Here is an 18,370-nt window from a genome sequence, read left to right on the forward strand (position 1 = left end):
GCTATGCCCCACCCTCCAGGTCTCTGCTCAAAGTTTATACCCCCTGCCCCCCCCGCCCCCCCCATGAAGCAGTCAAGTTCTGGTATCTTCTGTACTTCTCTCCTACCGACGACACAAAAAAAATATATTTATGCTACATGAGGCGAAAAGAAAACAAGGGTTTTACTTAAGTGTGCTGCTGTCCCTGGGGTGAGGGGGTGGGGTTCTGCGGGGGAAATGTATGACCTCCGTTGAGAATGGCTGGCCTACAGTAAGCAAGCAATTGAATTCACGCCTTCCGCTGTAATCCCAGTCATTTCCCTTACCTCTGTCTATGTTTGTCCCAGGGTACCAACCTCCACACCCTCCTCTTGTAACCCAAACACTGTGACTGCTATATTGTTAGTCCAACAACTTCACCCATTGTGAATCTTTAACACCTCAATGAAAAGATACAAAGGGGAAAAAAGAGGAATCTAGTTCACTTTTGCATGCAAGGGATCAGAAGAAGCAAGAAAAATCAGCATGCATTTTCTGCTTTCGTTTTGAGGTTTTAAACAAAATATCTTGGCCGCGACAATGAAATATATAATTAAACTATATATTTTAAACCATGCCAGGGTGGCTCCCAAATATAATTTTGAATGTATAAATTTGCAAGAACTCTATACTCTCTAATCCATTGACTTGGGAAGGGCTTTATATTAGTTCCATGTAGATTCATTCACGCCATTTATTAGAATAGAAAGTCTATTCTAAATAATTCAGCTATAATTATCATTCCAAACTATTTTTGACACCAACAATAGCCAATTGCCTTTTGGTGTTTTAACTCCTATTAAACAGCAGGGGTCAGAATAATCTCATTTTTAAGCCACGCCATCAGATTCCTCACAAGATGAGCTCACTATGGAGCCAAATTGTTCAGTGGTGTCCTAGTGTTTAATTTTGCTTGTTAATGTGAGAGTATACCATGCCCATACCAAAATTCCCATGGTTTCTGCTCCTTTGGAAAGGTATGCACATCTGCCAGCTCCAAGCAGCGAACCATGCATCACAACATTAATCCAAATTAAACTGTGTACAGATGTGCCCACTTTCAAAACCCCTTCTGAAGTACAGTATTTAATATTTGGTTCAAAAAAATGTGGGCACCAAGTCCAAGTTTAGCTGCATCAATTAGCCCAATTTGTATGTTTTTCAATTTCTGAGGGGCTCAAACTTAACTGCTGAGAAATTCCAAAACATCTATTAAATGATGTGGCTGTGGAATTGTGACCACCATAAGATCTTTGAAGGTGATAAATTACAACCTGTGTGCCCTGGAGCAGCAGAACCCAAAACAGTAACTAACCGAAAAAGAAAACCCATAATGAACACAACAGGCTTTAGTGAAACCAGGCAGCCTATGCTTTGAGACCATTTTCCAATGATTAAAAAAAAATTAATTGACTGAAAAGGTATTAAAATATTTTATCTCCACTAAATAACAAAATTAAAATATACAAATTAAAGCATAACAAACAGAAAGTCCTGGGATAGATTCACCTTTACCATTGTTCCAGTGAATAAAAAAATATTTTTGTGAAGAGATGAATGACATTTTATAAAGCTTATTTATAACTTGCTTCTAACGGGCAGTGAGGATGCTGAACGATGAAATGAACTGCTCAACTAACCATCTGAAACTCTACTATTTATTAAACATATTTATCTTCTTTATATGTGTGTGCGAGTGTGTATACAGTTTATGTGTGTGTATGTGTATATATAGGTGGTGCCGGTAGAGGACCCATGATTCGGAGCCGAACAGGAGTGTGGGTATGACAACGGCTCTGTATACGCTTATCTTTGTGAGGTTTTTCAGTTGGTTGTTTTTCCAGACTCTTCCACCAGCGTTGTCTCCGCTCCATCCTCAACATCCATTGGAGCGCTCACACCCCTAACGTCGAGGTACTCGAGATGGCAGAGGTCGACAGCATCGAGTCCACGCTGCTGAAGATCCAGCTGCGCTGGATGGGTCACGTCTCCAGAATGGAGGACCATCGCCTTCCCAAGATCGTATTATATGGCGAGCTCTCCACTGGCCACCGTGACAGAGGTGCACCAAAGAAAAGGTACAAGGACTGCCTAAAGAAATCTCTTGGTGCCTGCCACATTGACCACCGCCAGTGGGCTGATAACGCCTCAAACCGTGCATCTTGGCGCCTCACAGTTTGGCGGGCAGCAGCCTCCTTTGAAGAAGACCGCAGAGCCCACCTCACTGACAAAAGGCAAAGGAGGAAAAACCCAACACCCAACCCCAACCAACCAATTTTCCCTTGCAACCGCTGCAATCGTGTCTGCCTGTCCCGCATCGGACTGGTCAGCCACAAACGAGCCTGCAGCTGACGTGGACTTTTTACCCCCTCCATAAATCTTCGTCCGCGAAGCCAAGCCAAAGAAAAGAAAAGAATGTGTATATATATATATATATATATATGTGGGTGTGTGTATATATATATATATATATATATATATATCTATATATCTTTATATGTATGTATGTATATATGTGTGTGTATGTATGTCTGTGTATATATAAACACACACGCACACACACACACACACACACACACACACACACACACACACACACACACACACACACACACACACACACACACACACACACAAATCTATATGTTTACATATACACATACATAAATAGCACTAAGGACCAGGGAACCCTTTTTTGTCGGGTTGTACTTGTGCCATTGGATGATAAATAAACGAGCTTGATTTAGCTTAATGATGAGATTCATGGTCTCACATCCTATATTATTCAAAGATGTCCACACCCCCAACCAGGGGCCACAGCACATTTAAGTAAAAGCCTTGTTTTCTTCACTTCACATAACATAAATATTTTTTGCTTTTTATGTAATTGGTAGGAGAGCAGTATGGAAGAAAGTAAAATGACAGTTTCACAGGGAAGAGGCCCATAAACTTTATGCAGAGTCCTAAAGGGTCCGTAGACAAAAAACAGTTGAGAACGGCTGCCCTAGAGGATAGTAGAGGATCAACAAACTTTGGAGTATCTCATCTCAACAACTTTTGGCACGGGGAGAAAATGAAATCTAATGGAAATTACATTAGTTTGATGCTTTATTTGTTAACATTCCTATTAAGTACTGGTTCAAAATAATGTTGACAGGTTTGCAATTGGATGAAAAACATTGAATGTTGCATTGTATTTGCTTGCACAGATCTTCTTTTGCAGAAAGCTCATCATTAAATAATTTACAACCAGTTTACTCTACTGGTCATCTGCCTCCACAAAGATGTGTCTCATAGATATTGTGCACCTAGTCCCACCCATTCAATCAATCGGTGGCGTCACTAGGGTTGGTGTCACCTGGTGCAGTAACTCATGGTGTCACGCCCCAAGGGGTGGTGGTGGCGCCGCTGTCCGGGGTGGGGGGGGGGAAATGGATGGCACTGACGGGGAGGGGGGTGGCAGCGGAGCTGACAAGAGGGTGGGTGGCTGTGGCAGCGCTGAGCGGGGTGGGGGTGGGTGACGGTGGTGTCACTGACCCTGTAGTATGTGCAAATTCAACCACGTGACTCATTTTGGTTTCACCCCCTCTGATGGTGCCACCTGGTGCGGTCCACACCCCCACAACCCCTAGTGACGCCAATGAATCAATTTTCATATCCACTGACCTATATTGGATCCCAGTATTCCTTTGTCTCAGTTTAGAATTCTGACAGCTGCGACAAATTCTTGTCATGTTCTCACTTTTCCCTACGTCTGTCACCTTCTCCAATTCTGCCATCCTCGAGAGCCATGCCATCCTCCTGGCCTTGTTTGCATCTATTTTCATCACACTGCCATTAACAGTTGGGCCTTTGTTGCATTGACATTTAACTTACTGAATTCTTGTCTCCGCTCCAGACCACTTTGGAATAATAGACTGAAAATTCATTGATACTTGTGCTTAAAAAAAATTAAGCAACTTATAATTTATGTAACTGCTTAAAATTTGGACTGGTTGGAAATTGCGTAAGTGCAATTAATTTAAAATTTCTGACCTGGACATTTATAGTTGCAAAAGGAGACAGAGTCTTGACTATTCAAGAACTCTGCCCAGTATGGAACGGATTTTGCTTTGAAATTTTGCTTTGGGCAGCCTTCCACCCACACCCCTTCTCCTATCCCAACTCTTAGTTATGTCCATGTATATGTTTTTGAAGCCCATGGATGCAAATTATACCAATTAAGACTTTTGAAGCCTTCTGGAAGTTACTTTCCTTGATTATTTTTTACAATAAAGAAGGATCCTTCTTTTGTTGAATAAGCTTTGATATGGGTCCAAAGGTTTTAAAAAGCATTATTCAATCCATGTTATGCCCCTGTTGGAAACTGATCTACTTATAAGCATAGATCAACTGAAGTTGCTCTGTCTGAGGCAGCAACGTGAATGACCCAGCCCTCATTATTTGGCCTGTATTTCTGATTTTGGGATGAGATGGGTCTGCCGCACAAATACTTGAAGAGCTGAGCAGCTAACTTACATTTCTTTAATGTCGTTAAGCATTATACTTGTATCATACAGATGAAATCACAGTGTATGTTGGACAGGGTGTCATAGGGATAACATAAATTTGATTAGGAAGCTTTCAGGAGCTAGATCTTCAATAGCACCTTTGTACAACTAGATTGCAGTCACCTTTGACCAAAAAAAAATGATCTTCCAGCTAGTTTGTTTGGTCAGTTTAAAGCAACCTCACCCTTCAAAAGTGGGACCTCATTTTAAATATACGATGTCTGGCGTGATACGCTGGCTGTTTAGCACAGGATCAAAGAGCCTTTAAAAACAAATACTGCATCTCTCTTTTTCTGTTGTACATTTGTTGGTAATGATTTGCAATCCTCCATTTGACAATGCGTAAGATTTATGCAGGATTTGAACTAGCTGTATATTGTCTGCTAATTTACTAAAAGGCCACCTGAAATCATTTACAAGACTCCATCAGGACAGGAAGTGCTTGAAAAGAATACGCTTTTTTTATGATGCAAACTTTCACAGGAGCTTGGGGAACGAAAAAAAGTGCCTCAAAGTGCAAGATAGAGAATTGTGGTGACTGGCACTTCAAGTTAAAATTCACCACCCGCTCTGAAGTAACCCAATCTTGAAGAAAGGGTATCAGCTGATATGATAGATGAATTGCCATATTTATAATTTATGTTTCCAGGCCCATTATATTGGGGAGTTGTTTGGTGGGTAAGGACATTAATTATTACTTATTTTAATAGACAAGAGGGATATACTTACTGTTAATTCTAAATGCTGCAGATTATTTGCAGCCACTCTTGCCCAAGGATATGGTATCTATTAATTTCTTTGCATTGTTTCTCACTGAAACAAATTAACAAAGTAGATCTATGAATAAAACATCCTTTATTAAAGGCTGTTCAGTGCAATGATGGATCAAAGTAGTATTTCGTGGTACATTCAATTTTTTTAAGCTAAGCTTGTCTATGCTTACCATCCATTTATTAATTATACAGTTGATTGTTTAGTTAAATAAACTGTACAAAATAAATCACACATAAATTCTTGCAATCGCTTTGTCTCTGTTCACTGAATCCTTTACTCCAAGTAGCAGTGCATGTTACTGAAAAATCCACACCAAACATAAGTTCACTCAGCGGCACACATTAGTTCTCATGTCATGTTCTATAATTGTATCTCATCTTTCACAAATCCCGAATCCCATCTCCAGCTCTGACTTCTTTAGACACACCTGATCATTCCTCGGTACCATTGCTGTGGTTAATATGCTTATGGATTGTAGTATAATGGATAATGAGGAAGACTTTCTAAGAGGACAATGGAATCAATGGGACAAGGAATTGCAGATGAAATTTAATTTGGATAAGTGTGAGATGTTGCATTTTGGTGAGTCAAACCAGGGTAGGATTTATAAATAGTAAGGCCCTGGGGAGTGGAACTGAGAGACCTAGTTCACTGCTGGGACTTGCCAAGTATTTGGAGAATTTTGGTAAATTTCTGCCCATCCATCGACTATAACTTGCAGAATTTCTTTCATTAGCCTGGGATGCATTCCATCAGGATCAGGTGACTTCTCTACCTTTGGACCCACTAGTTTGCTCAGCACCTCCTCTTTAATAAAAGCAATTGTATCAAGGCCCTCATCTCCCATTGCATTCTTAACATTTCTCTTTGGCATGTTGGGCATGCATTGTACTGTGAGGACTGACAGAAAATATTCGATCAAGGCCTTGGCCTTTCTGCATTACCCAATATTAATTCCCCCATATCTTCCAAGGCACCTACATTCACTTGAGCCACCATTTATCAATTTCTAAAAGATCTTACCATCTGTTTTTAATATTTTGTGCTAGCTGACACTCGTGTTGTCTTTTCTTTCTTTATTGGTTGATTAGTGCTTTTTTTGTTGCTTTTTAAAGTTTTCATTTATCCATTGCTCTTGTATGTATGAGCTTTTAGTTTCATTCCTGCTTTTATTCCCTTAGTTATCCAAGGTTGGCTCTCCCAATTCTCACTGATGTTGTTTTTAATTTAATATATTTTATTGTTCACTGTGGAAAAACTCGACAACTGTGCTCCTCGGAGAGTTTGAAAAATCGAAGGTCGCTGGCCTGTTTTTTCAGGAGTTCAGCAATTGGGATATGCCAGCAGTTAATGGAGGCAAAATGAAGAACTAAAAGTGTATTTGTCCCACTTGCAAAATTTCCGACCTCCTGCAATCTATCTGTCCAATGGAACTTTGGAGCAGTGTCTGAGCAATATCTATTTATTTCCTGTTGACTGAAGACCAGTTTTCCTATGATCTATTCTCTTTCACTTACCATCAACTCCATCTTCATTCTCTTGCCAACCATCTAACGGTGGGGTAACTTTATAGTGACCATTTATGATCCCGTTAATGCATTGCTGAATGAGGGAAGGAAATGGCAGCCCGCAAGGAAAACGTGGCCAAGCACAGAGACAGGCACAAACTCCACAAGGACAATGCTGGCGGTCAGAAGCGAAGCAGCATGGACTAGCCTCTCTCTGCACCATAGAGCTTCCCACTGTTTTGTCCTTCCTTTCAATGAAGCATAGGTCGAGTCTGTGTGCTGCTCTGCAAGGGAATCAGGGCACTTTCAGAGGGACACTGTCACTTTTCCCTGTAGATAGCAGTGACCATTTTGCGGGCAAAACAGGCAGAATGATGAGAGGGCCAATGCTTCAAAGATCAGCTTGAAGAATGATTTTGATATGCCCGTTTCCTTTTAATAATCTGTGGTGGAAGACAAACATTGAATTAACTGTTGATTACAGTTTGAATTGGATGAATTTGATCAATCTCATCTAACTATTTGCAGTGATGAAATAGCACAGCTATACAAATGATAAACAAAAAGCTGTGAATGCTTTTCAGAGATGATGTAGGTTTGATTAATATACATCAAAATCAGAATTAATCAGAAACTGAATTTATTGTCATGAACATGTCACAAAATGCATTGTTTTATGGCAGCATCACAGTGCAAACATTTCTAAAAACTACATTTTGAAATAAAGAAAATAGTGCAAGATAAAGAAAAAAGACAGGTGATATCTGTGGTTCATGGTTCACTCGCAAATCTGATGGCAGAGGGGAAGAAGCTGTCCTTGTGCCACTGAGTGTTCGTCTTCAGGCTCCTGCACCTTCTTCCTGATGGTAGCAGAGTGAAGAGGGCATTGCGTGGTAGGAGTCCTTTAGTATAGAGGTTGCTTTCCTAAGACACCTCCTTTTGTTGATGACCTCTGTGGAATGAAGACTGGTGCCGTGATGTTGCAGTTCGAATTAACAACCATCTGGAGATTTTTCCTGCCCTGAACTTGGCACCTCCTTAACACACAGTGATGCAACCAGCCAGATTGCTCTCCACAGTACACCAGTAGTTTCGAGACTCTTTGGTGACATACTGAATCTCTTCAAACACCTCACAAAGTCTAGCCACTGACATGGACGCTACAGGACAGATCTTCGGCAATACTGACACCCAGAAATTTGAAGTTCTTGACCTTCGGTTAGTATGAATTGGAAACAACATCTCCTCCTCACTGATTATCAACACAGGCGCACCCCAAAGATGTGTGCTTAGACCAAGGCTCTTCTCATTATACACCCAGGATTGTGTGGCCAGGCACAATTCCAATGCTATCTACAAGTTTGCCAATGACACCACAGTTGTCGGCAGAATCACAAATGGCAATGAGGAAGCATACAGGAGGGAGATAGTTCAGCTTGTTGAATGGTGTAATGACGACAACCTTGCGCTTAATGTCAGCAAAACCAGGAGGAAGTCAGGGGACCATGACCCAGTTCTCTTCGAGGGCTCAGTAGTGGAGATGGTCAAGAACTTCAAATTCCTGGTTGTCATCATCTGTCCTGGAGCCTCCATGTCGATGCAATCACAAAGAAGGCTCACCAGTGGCTATACTTTGTGAGGTGGTCTGAGGAGATTCGGTATGTCACTGAAGACTCTAAAAACTTCCACAGGTGTACTGTGGAGAGCCTTCTGGCTGGTTGCATCACTGCCTGATATGGAGGCACCAATTCTCAGGTCGAGAATAAACTCCAGAAGGTCGGTAACTTGGCATCAGACTTCACTCCATCGAGAACATCTACATGAGGTGGTGCCTTAACAAAGCAGCCTCTATCCTCAAAGACTCCCCACCACCCAGGCCATGCCCTCTTCACTCTACTACCATTGTGAAAAAGGTACAGGAGCTTAATGACAAGCACACAATGCACAGGGACAGCTTCTTCCCAGCTGCCATCAGATTCCTGAATAATCAATGAACCAAAGACACTGCCTTACTTTTCGTGCACCATTATTTTTATTTGTTTTTTATATAGTGATACCGTACGATGGTTATTATATGAATGTTTGCTCTCTGATGCTGCGGCAAAACACTGAATTTCCTGACTTGTTCATGACAATAAATTCTGATTCTGATTCTTATTCTCCACTGCTGACCCCTCAATGAGGATTGGTTCATGTTCTCCTGTTTTTCTTATGAAGTCCACAATTATCTCCTTGGTTTTGGTAACGTTGAGTGGTGTGAAACCACTCAACTAGCTGATCTATCTCCCTCCTGTACCCTTCCTCATTGCTCCCTTCAATTCTGCCACCATCTGTGGTGTCATCTTGCAGATAACCTTTTTGGCTTGCTTGAACAGGTAGTGTTTCGGAGTAAGATTGCAAACTAAAAACAGAAATCCCTGCCAAGGGTATTTCTACAGTCATTCCACTTGTGTTGGCTTGGTTTCCAGTTAATATGTAAAAACCTGCAGAAGCCACAGTGTATTGTATGAACTTGCCCAGCAATGAGCTTTTCCATCTGTTGGATGCAATCACATTTTTTACTGTAGGTTGAGTTGCGTCAGGCAATTTCGCTTGGTCTTTTGGTGTACTTGATAGGACTACCTTCAAAAAACCTATCACCATACACACAGAAAAGACTCTTCTACTTCTGAATCATTTAATTTGTAAAATAATGGTTTTAAATATTCTTATTATTGTTATAATTAAGTAACTGATGGTGGGTTTTGGGCCATTGCATCCACTCAAATCTAGAACAGGAGCTATCTGATGATCCATAATCTATAAACCTGGCCCAGACTATTTAGCAGAACTATCCAATTCATATTTCACAGTCTGAAGCTCTCTTGATGAAAAATAACTTCATCTCAACTTGTATAGATACTGGATACTTGAAATGCTAGATGGTGCTCTACACTGTCTACAATATTATTGCCTGGGAATAAATTTCCAGGGAGATGTTTCCATTTATGCACAAGATTCAAATGAATCAAGTTAGGAACTTAGGAGAGGCAAGTTTGTGGAACCTAATACCTACCTAAAGGTGTGGTTGAGACAAATAGTAACATTTATTGAGGTTGAGAGAGAAAGAAGTGGAAGGATCTGCTGATTGTTAGATGGAGAAGAATGTGGGAATCCACAGGTGTGTATGCACCAGAGTGGAACATTTGAGACATGTAGTCTAACCGTGCTGTAAACTGTAAAATGAAACTGAGTTTAGCAGGCCTTATCTTTATCTGGATTCACCTTAGTGATAGCGTTCATTAAGAGGTTGGAGGTTTACAGCCTTTTGTTTTTACATTTGGATAAATCTGTATAAACGCAGAGCCTCTACTTTAAAGTTTCATACTATTGATTGGAAATCATTGCATCACTGAAATGAATTCATTCCAATTCACCTATCATAGCAACAGGTCTATGGCAAATGGCATGACAAAGCCCTGGAACATCTGGACAGCAAAGATGCATACATCAGGATGTTCTTATCACTACACTTTGTCATTCAACACCATCATCCCTTCAAAATTGATCAGCAAACTCGACGACATGGAACTCAATGCCCAAATGTGTAATTGGATCCTGGATTTCCTCCCCTCCAGATCACAATCAACGAGGATCGGTAAGAGCATCTCCTCCACAATCTCCATCAGTCCTGAAGCACACAGTGCTATGTTCTTAGTACCCCTACTCTACACTCCTATGACTGCGTGGCTCAAGCAACAACATCTACACATTCACTGACAATTCCACCGTAGTGGGTTGTATAAAAGGGGCAATGAGTCAGCATACAGGAGGGAGATTTAAATTTGGCTGAATGGTGAACCAACAACACACTCAAGATCACCAAAACCAATGAGCTGATTATGGACTTAAGCAAGCGAAAACCAGAGGTGTCCAATCTAATGATCATTGGGGGATCAGAGGTGGAGAAAGTGAACAAATTTAAGTTCTTGGGAGTCACTATCTCAGAGGATCTTTCCTGGACCCCACACACTAAAGGCATTGTGAAGAAAGCACATCAGCCTCTACTTTCTCAGGAAATTGCAGAGGTTTGGTATGACATTGGAAACCCTGGCAAATTTCTACACGTGTGGTTGAAAGTATGCTGACTGGCTGCATCACGGCCTGGTATGAGGTCACCAATACCCCTGAGCATAAAGCCCTGCAAAAAGTAGTGGACAAAGCCCAGGACATCACAGGCAAAACCCTCCCCACCATTGAGAGCATCGACAGGGAACGCTGCCAACAGAGAGCAGCGGCAATCATCAAGGATCCACGCCACCCAGTAGATGGTCTGTTCTCGCTGCTACCATCAGGAAAGTGGTATAGTTGCCACAAGACTTGTACCACCAGGATCAGGAACAGCTGCTCCCCCTCCACCATCAGACTCCTCAACAACAAACTCAATCAGGGACTCATTTAAGGACTTTATTGTTTTTCTCTTTTTGTATTGCATGATCAGTTTGTTTACATTTCTTTATTTGAGTTCAGTTTTTTTTTGCACCATCAATAAGTGATAATTCTGCCTCACCCACAGGAAAAAAAAATCTCAGTGTTGTATGTGATTGCCTGGTGTACTCTTAAAAATCCTTGAACAAATTCATTTTTAATATGTTTAGTACCTGCTTCGACTATTCATATTTGCTCTTACATCTGTGAATTTTTTTAGCTGATTTTTCTCTTTGTTCTTTGTCCAGACAGAACTTAATCCAATTATAAGTTAGTTAATCTGAAAGCAACCTTCAATTAAACATTACATGGCTTCAGAGTCCAGGATTGCTTGATAAAAACACATGGCAAGGATGAGGCAAGCTGAGAATATGTATTTGAGCAGAGAGTAACAAAACTTCTGATTAAAGATTTTGAAAATGAGCAATATTCAGTAGAATTTGAAGCATTGGAAACAAAGGGTTAAATCAGCACACAGGATGAAAAAAACATGCAAGGGAAAGCTACAACTTTAGAAGCAGTACATAACTTCTTAAATGTTCTTCATTTTGTTGATAATACAGTTAAACTAGTGTTGTAAAGTGAGGATGACTCTGACAATTGCAAGAAGACCCAAGAGCAAAACAATGGGAACAAAGTATGTTGGTTCTAGAGGTGAGAATGGTTTAGATCATGGTGGAGAGGCAGAACAGAACATGGGCCAAATGGCCTACTTCTGTTTCTTTATCTTGCGATATTCCTCTCTGAACAAAGCAATTAAATAATTCTTAAATTGGTTTGTGATGTCCAAATCATGGGGAGATTCCTCCTATGTCCCCAACATCTGTGCTAAATCAGTCTTCATCATTATGGCTGATGGAGAAATTTCACGTGAGGAAGGATAAAAGAAAAAAAAATCATACCTGATAACTAAAAAGAATATTGAAGAGAGATGTGCCTGTTGGGAGTTTGTATGCTCTCCCCATGTCTGCGTGGGTTTTCTCTGGGGGTTCTGGTTTCCTCCCACCCTTTAACAACGTACCGGGTGTAAATTAATGGGGTGTTAATTGGGCTCGAAGGGATGAATTGGCCTGTTGCAGTGCTGCATGTCTAATTTTTTTTTTTAATTACATTTAAATTTAAATTTTAAAAGTAATTACATTTAAATTGAAAGCGATGGACAAAATTAGCAAAAATATTGAATAATGATATGAATGAGTAAGGCATAATTAAAGAACAAGAAGCAGAAAATAAATTATGAACCAAATGAAAACGGGTAATGTCTTAAACTTGGTTTTGTAAAGGGGTAATTTCAGTTTGATTCACCTTCAGGAATCCCAGGTGGAGCATCCATTGTTCAAAATACATTTCAAAATCATAACAAGGGACCCCCCCCCCCACCTGTTTTTAGTTTAAAATTCTTGCAATCTTTGCAGAATGAATGCTCTTATGAGATTATTTCAACAGAGAGAGTAAAATCAAAAAAAGGAAAATTAGTTTGAGAAGACTATTAATGTAAATGTTCTTGAATAGAATAAATCCATAGGTAAAAACAAAACCTCAAGAGTTTCCATTATCAGTTTGATTTAGGAAAAGATTAGGTGACAGAAGGAAAATTATTTAAAAAAATTAACAGATTAAAACACTATTAGTGATAAGTAATAATGGTTCTTGCTAACTGCACAATTTTCTTTTCAGTCTGGTTACATTTAAACACGAAAACATACATTTTCCGCTGGGAAACAATGAGGTCACAGGATGGCAGAGTGGTGTAATTGGAAGAGCTGCAGTCTCACTGCTGCACTGACTGAGGTTCCATCCTGAACCTTTGGTGCTGACTGTGTGGAGTTTGCACAATCTTCTGTGACTGCTTTTGCCTTCCATTGTTCCCAATTAGCTACTTGCAGTGTTCATCTTAAGATGCTGTAATCACCACCTCATGAAAATATCGTACCATACTATTGTACACATTGAGACACACCAGTGCATACAAGACCCAGACAAAGAGCAAGCCTTGACTGTTACCAATAGATGAAACATCTAATCTGATTTAACATCTAATCTGATTATCAATGCACAACAAACATCTAAATTATACACTGGCAACAACAGAGTGAATTTCGACTTTGTCTTTTTTGCTTTATTGCCCGTGGTTTTGGACAATCCCAGGCTTTGAGGCATTACCAATCATTTTGATGGAGACAAATGGTGAACTGGGATGCCAATCAGTGGAATTTGGAATGATGAATGGGAAATGCTGCAGGCTGAAAATTTGACATGTTCACCTCCAACATTTTCAGGGAAAGTCCCTCACAGCCGTCCACATAGTCAACCAATTCGTTTTTATGCCCGCAATATATATTTATAATTTCTATGGGTTGTGATTTTAAGAGATACTGATATATCATGCCTTATTCTCATCTTTATTAAATCAACAAAGCACCCAATCTTCACCCTAGCAGATTGGACAGAGACTGATTCACAGCATGTTTGTGGTTTTCCATTGTAAAGTTGCTAAATATTTAAAAAGGAGATATAAATCTAATGAAAAGAGCTTACATAAAGTTACAGCTTAAGAGATGTTAAAATGTGATGATTCCTGTCTACATGTTTTCACTTTCCTTAATTTTAATGGGAGAAAATGTGCACAGACTTGTTAAGTCCCTTGGCTGAATTTCCGACATGCATTCCTGTCAAGCAAAATTCTACACTAGGAATGCAAGTGTCAAATCATCCCCCATGTTAAAAGGACATTGGATTACTTTAAGGGTAACTAATAGAATTTTTTTCTGACATTCAAATATGTAGAATATATATTGAAAATATTAAAAATTCATTTCCATGCAGAATAGACCATTTGAGAGATGTAGTCTAACTGTACTGTAAATTGTAAAATGAAACTGTTCATCAGGATCTGGATTCACCTTAAGAGGTTGGAAGTTTACAGCCTTTTGTTTTTATGTTTCTCAAAATTGGTATAAATCAGATTTCAGATTTATTGTCAGATTACATACAAGACTGAGATTCTTTTTCCTGTGGGCGAGGCAGAATTACCACTATTGGCAGTGGTAAAGAAATGTAAACAAACTGTGCATACAGAGAAAAAAAAAATCAATAAAATACAAAAGTAAGAGTCCTTAAATAAGTCCCTGATTGAGTTTGTCATTGAGGAGTCTGATGGTGGAGGGGGAGCAGCAGCTGTTCCTGAACCTGGTGATATGAGTCTTGTGGCATCCTGACGGTTGTAGTAAGAACAGGATGTGCGCTAGGTGGTGTGGGTCCTTGACGATTGCTGCTGGTCTCCGATGGGAACATTTCCTGCAGATTTTTTCGGAGGGTTTTGCCTGTGATGCCTTGGGCTGTGTCCACTACCTTTTGGAGGGCTTTAAGCTCAGGGATAGTGGTGTTCCCACACCAGACTGTGCTGCAGCTTGTCAGCACAATTTCCACCACACACCTGTAGAAATATACCAGCGTTTCCAATGTCATCCCAAACCTGCCTAAGGAAGTAGAGGCGGTGATGTGCATCTGTCACTATGCAATTAGTGTGTTGACTTCAGGAAATATCCTCTGAGATAGTTACTGCCAACAACTTAAATTTGCTCACCCTCTCCACTTCTGGTCCCTCAATGATCACTGGATTGGACACCTCTGGTTTTATCTTCTTGAAGTTAACAATCAGCTCCTTGGTTTTGCAGACAAAGTTTTGAGTGAGAGGTTGTTGTTGGAAAAGGGTCTCTATCTTAAAGTTCCATACAATTCAGTCATTAATAGAATATTTGAATACCTTTAAAGTGAATCTGAAGTTATTATTAAACTCAGTGCCTATAGACTTTTGCATTTTACTTCTGAAGTTTTTGTTGCCCATTCAGGTAATTTGGCTTGTTTGCGGGCAGGATGAAGTTCTGAACTGGGGACCAAGAGGAAACAGGTATATGTGAATGAAGCACTGCTACAATAATCAATGGTCCTTAAAGAAACAACATTTTTAAAAGGTGGCTCTTTAGGCAGTCTTAAACAAAAAAACATTACCTTCGAATCAGATGCAGGAAGTTTAGAGATAATGTCAGGAACTCCTCCTTTACCCATAAAGTGGAGATCTAAAACTTGCAAAGCAGAGAAAGGTTCATCTTTATTTAGCAAGAATCATGCGACACAGAACTGACACAGGTGGATGCAATGCAGCCACAGATTAATGGCTCTGCTTGTCTCACAGCTCCAGTGACCAGCTTCAATCTTGCCCTTCCATGCTGTTTGATTGGAATTTCCACTGGGGGCTTTGATTTCCACTCAGTTCTCAAAGACATGCAGGTCAGTAGGTTAACTGGCCCCGGTAAATGGTGGAGGGAAGTTGATGGGAATATGGGGAGAATTTGTTTAGGAATACTATAAATCACCCTAGACCTGGAGGTTCCCATATGCACCAATTATATTATCCTCAGAAGAACTTCTGTGCAGGTGATGAACAATACTTTTCCTCTCCATTCACTAAGTATACTCCTGCAGAGGAGCGAAGGTGACAAACCAACCTTTTACCAACCAAGCCCATCGCTCTTGAATAATTTCCCTAACTTTCTTTTCCTTCTAGTATGACCCTCCTTACCTTATGAAGCCTCTCAGGTTCACCTTTCTTAATTCTTCTTCTAACAACTTGGTCTTGTTGGCAAATATCTTGGGACGTTTAGCTATGATTTCGCGCATATGAATTGCCGCTGCTCCTTTTAACTATCAGTCAGCTCCGATATTGATGTCAAGAGCAAAGAGAAAAGGCAAAACCACAATAGACAGGTGGGCAATAAAATGTGAAATCCACATCCAACAAAAAAAGGTTTCAAATTCTTTTTCTTTGACAGTCCCTTGAGATCCAGAATGACCTCAGTTTTTGTAGGTAACAAAATGGCTGATAGATCAACATGAGAGCTACAGGTGATACCAGATGAGGTTGGGTTCTTCAACTGTCATTCACAAAGGGCTTCTGTGTGCTCCAGAGCCATGCCTTTTAGGTTCCCAAAGTACCATCGCAAATACACCTCTGCTGAGTGCAGTCAGGAGCCCAAAAGAGACCCATTTATATCCATTATTTCCTGTTGGCCAGTTAATCTTCTATCATGTCAATATTTTATCTTCTTTGTTGTCTTTTAATTTATTGTACATATCGTTGATGTACCATTTCATCAAATGACATCTAAAAATTGAGCTTTGGTCTTCTCCTTCATCAATAAAAGATTTCCAGAATTTTGGTCATGGCACAATTGGTGAGAAAACCCCTTTAATGCATACATCTGTACATATACTGTATAGATTGCAAAGCATTTAGAATGAATATCCAGTTCAGGTCACATGGGAAACTACGGTCACATGGGAAACTACTGTCACATACCGAACCTGCTGAAATTATGCCCACAAAAGGCACACCCACAGAAACAATGGGCTGACTTTTGCAATAGTAACAGTGAAACTGCGACCATACACAATTGTTACTCCATGAAATGATAGCTGTGCCAGCTATGAAATCAGCTGATATTTTGTTATGAATGAAACAAAAAGCAATGGAGCCTGATTACAAAGAATAAAAGCAGAGAACGGTCTAAATACTCAGATGATTAGGCAGCATCGTTGAAGAAAGAAACAGGGTTAAGTGAATTTTCACTGGAATGGTGAATGAGATTATTTAATTACCAAATCACATCTGAGTGTAATATTTGACACCAAAATATTAAAAAGGACTGACTGTTTTCCCAAATTTCAAAGAGCAGCATGGTAAATGTATCCAAAATTTATTCCCATGATATTAGACAATATCTCAGTCATTTGGCTGATTATATTTTCCAAGAATATGAAGGAACCTGAAAAAAATCATCTATTGTCTCCAGAGAAGGAAAAGCAAACTTCATCTTTTTAGTGCACTTGTAAATTGTGATTCCCAGGTTTCCACCATTCAAGCGGCCCATGGATGGAATGTGTTGTAAAGTACCAAGGCATTGTGACCCTGAGAGAAGTGCCAGTAAATGAATTATGATTAACATGGAGTTATGTGTAGGGAAACCTAAGGTATTCTCAGATGGTGGAAAAAGGCACATTTCAAGAGATTATATCGACCCATGTTAGAAAGGAACCACCTAACTGCAATATCACATGACAGGGCAGTGGAACAGAATGATTTGACAAGGGAGGAAATGGATAACGCATCCCGTTTGCCATCATGGAGGTTACCAGTAGTCACTTTAATGAGACTGCACGTTAGTGTACTACATTAGTATAAGCACTTATCACACCTGGGATAATGTGGAAATGTTATCATTACTTTCAATGAATGGTTTTGCAAGTTTTTCGTTCTCTAGCTCTTAGCTTCAAAAGCTCAAATATTGACTTAGAAAATGCACCATCATGGATTAATGAGGAAAATGATCCAACTGCAACTCTTCTATAACAATTTAGAAATATACTGTAATGGCACTGATTTAACACAGCTTACAAACATGGAATGAAAAAGCTGACACCTCCATCAACAGGTTGAAGCTGATGTATATCGACGGTCCGTGTTCTACGTCAAAGTCAGATGACCAGTGGCACCCTTGCCCTTTGGACTGTGTATCACCTGTCTTGCACTATCGTTTGAGGTTAGGCCGAAATGTCAGGCCTCTGGACTGTTATGTTGCAGGTCAGTTCCAATCAGTCACCTCCTTGCATGGCTCGGAGGCTGGTGGTGGTGGGGGGAGGGGGTGGGGGGGTGGGTGTCGTGGTCTCATACTTACCTTCATCAGGAGGAGGAGAGTGAGTGTCAGGTTCATCCATGTGGCAGTGACCCATTGAGAAGGTCAGAGGAGTTTAGCTGGGTGGTATTTGGGGAATTGAAGAATGAAATGTTGCATCGAGTGAATAATAAAAAGAAAGTCGACTTCATGGTGTGTTAAAAGAATCTAGTGAGTACATTCTTTATGCTTGTAAGCTGTGGTAAGTCAGTGCTCTTACAATACTAACCCTCTCAGCTTTGCCTCCTTTCAAAGAAGTATAATCGTAAGGTTAGAAAAGGGGAATTAGCCCCACACAATAGTTGATTGTAATCTGAAAGCA

General features: G+C 40.1%; 1 long non-coding RNA gene across 2 annotated transcripts in view; it reads left to right on the forward strand.

Moving 5' to 3' along the window:
- The window catches only part of LOC138748203 (uncharacterized), a 46,516-nt gene extending 28,565 nt beyond the window's left edge, over positions 1–17,951 (forward strand). For both annotated transcript variants that reach the window (XR_011347863.1, XR_011347864.1), the window contains 3 exons: positions 10,276–10,487; positions 15,169–15,227; positions 17,809–17,951. This is a non-coding gene — a long non-coding RNA (uncharacterized lncRNA). The remainder of the gene's footprint in view (positions 1–10,275; positions 10,488–15,168; positions 15,228–17,808) is intronic.
- Positions 17,952–18,370: the final 419 nt, after the last annotated feature.

Source organism: Narcine bancroftii, chromosome 13, assembly GCF_036971445.1.
Source record: "Narcine bancroftii isolate sNarBan1 chromosome 13, sNarBan1.hap1, whole genome shotgun sequence".
Taxonomy (NCBI): Eukaryota; Metazoa; Chordata; class Chondrichthyes; order Torpediniformes; family Narcinidae; genus Narcine; species Narcine bancroftii.